Source organism: Notolabrus celidotus, chromosome 23, assembly GCF_009762535.1.
Source record: "Notolabrus celidotus isolate fNotCel1 chromosome 23, fNotCel1.pri, whole genome shotgun sequence".
NCBI classification, from domain to species: domain Eukaryota; kingdom Metazoa; phylum Chordata; class Actinopteri; order Labriformes; family Labridae; genus Notolabrus; species Notolabrus celidotus.
Window position 1 is genome coordinate 13,336,016 of NC_048294.1, and position 2,649 is coordinate 13,338,664.

Sequence of the window (2,649 nt, forward strand, 5' to 3'; positions counted from 1 at the left end):
CCCTAACCCTAATAGTAACCCTAACCCTAACCCTAATCGTAACCCTAATCGTAACCCTAACCCTAACCCTAATTGTAACCCTAACCCTAATCATAACTCTAACCCTAACCCTAACCGTAGCCCTAACCCTAACCCTAACCTCTTACCTCAACCCCAAAACCAACCCCATACCCCTCCCCATAAACAGAAATCTGAACTATCAACCTCAAACCTTTCCTCCGGATACTCAGGAGAGGGGCTCGATTCCTGACCTACCTCTGGGCTCTGCAATCGATTTGGGTATCCAGCTTTTGTAAATAAATATTTAAGTTTATTGTGGCTTTTATTATTGTTGTTTTATCCTGTACTCTATGTTGCTTTCTCTTTCTCCAACTAGGGACCACATCAATCATGTGCATGTGTGTTTTAATCACTTGTGTTCTCATATGTATTTCATGCATGATTTTTCATCTTTATTGTAGGCAAATGGGCTCAATAGAAAAAAATGGTTTCTTATCAATTGTATGCGGTTTCCTCGCCTACTCTAGACATGAATTTATGAAATGTGTCTAAACCTCATTCAGCATACCGACATGATCACTTATAATAACCTTAAGCATTAGAATCATGGTGTCCCTCACGTTACAAACACTCGACCGCCGTTAGAGGTATTTATGAACTTTGATGATAATTCTGCATGTTTAATTGCTCATATGGGCTCTAACATGAAGGGAGTTTGCATGTTCCCCAAAACCGCATTGAAATACCCTGTACTCATGTTATTATATTTTGTGTGTCTTTGGTATTTACTTGTCTCTTGAGCACTTACAGATAGTTTGGTATCTCCAGCACTTATTATTGCATGCCTAGTTTGAGGGACACCAACCTTCTGATGAACACTGACTAAAAATTATAAAATTAAAAAGGATAAAAAAATAAAAAATAAAAATAAATCAAATGATCTCGGTTATGACTACATACCCAGGCACAACCAGGAACATCAAACGCAGCAATTGATATGACAGCACTTATGCCCTCAGCACTTATTCTTGTTCCCCTTGTTTTAAGGTTTTTTTATGTATTTTTTTATGTATATATTTAATTATATATTTGTTGATGTGGTCTCCTTCTTCCGCTATATGATTCCTGGCCCCAAGATGCAGATACAGCGCAGAATTAAAGGCTGCCTAGGTCATAAATCGAGCCCCCACACACGCTCTCTCTCCCTCGCACATATTCCACTGGCCACAGGACCAACCTTTTAAAAGAGGGGTAGAGGTGTGACCTGGTCTTGAACCCAAGACTTCTGCACCATGGGCAGTTGCCATAGCCATGAGCTATGGCTCTGGACACATGTCACAGTTCACCATACACTTCTATAACGTATTCTTCCACAATCTATAAAAAATAAAATATTTCGGATGTCCAGTGTGGGGACTCGAACCAGGGTCCCCTGCATGAAGGGCAGGTGCTGCTCCACAGAGCCACCACCCAATCTCCACCCTAACCATATCCATAAGCCTGGTGATGATCCTCCAGCAGGAACCAAAACCCATTAGAGACTGGATCAGCAGGCCTGCGCACAGACTCATAACTATGAACCCACCCAAACCCCAACCCCAACCCCAACCCTAATAGTAACCCTAACCCTAACCCTAATCGTAACCCTAATCCTAACCCTAACCCTAACCCTAATTGTAACCCTAACCCTAATCATAACTCTAACCCTAACCCTAACCGTAGCCCTAACCCTAACCCTAATAGTAACCCTAACCCTAACCCTAATAGTAACCCTAACCCTAACCCTAATCGTAACCCTAACCCTAACCCTAACCCTGATCCTAACCCTAACCCTAACCCTAACCCTAATCGTAACCCTAACCCTAACCCTAATCGTAACCCTAACCCTAACCCTAATAGTAACCCTAACCCTAACCCTAATCGTAACCCTAACCCTAACCCTAACCCTGATCCTAACCCTAACCCTAACCCTAACCCTAATCGTAACCCTAACCCTAACCCTAATCGTAACCCTAACCCTAATCGTAACCCTAACCCTAACCCTGATCGTAACCCTAACCCTAATCCTAATAGTAACCCTAACCCTAACCCTAATAGTAACCCTAACCCTAACCCTAATCGTAACCCTAACCCTAACCCTAACACTGATCGTAACCCTAACCCTAACCCTAATCGTAACCCTAACCCTAACCCTAATCGTAACCCTAACCCTAATCGTAACCCTAAACCTAACCCTGATCGTAACCCTAACCCTAATCCTAATCGTAACCCTAACCCTAACCCTAACCCTAATCGTAACCCTAACCCTAACCCTAATCGTAACCCTAACCCTAACCCTAATCGTAACCCTAACCCTAACCCTAACCCTAATCGTAACCCTAACCCTAACCGTAGCCCTAACCCTAACCCTAACCCTGATCGTAACCCTAACCCTAACCCTAATTGTAACCCTAACCCTAATCATAACTCTAACCCTAACCCTAACCGTAGCCCTAACCCTAACCGTAGCCCTAACCCTAACCCTAATAGTAACCCTAACCCTAACCCTAATCGTAACCCTAACCCTAATCGTAACCCTAACCCTAATCGTAACCCTAACCCTAACCCTAATCGTAACCCTAACCCTAACCCTAACCCTAACCCTAATCG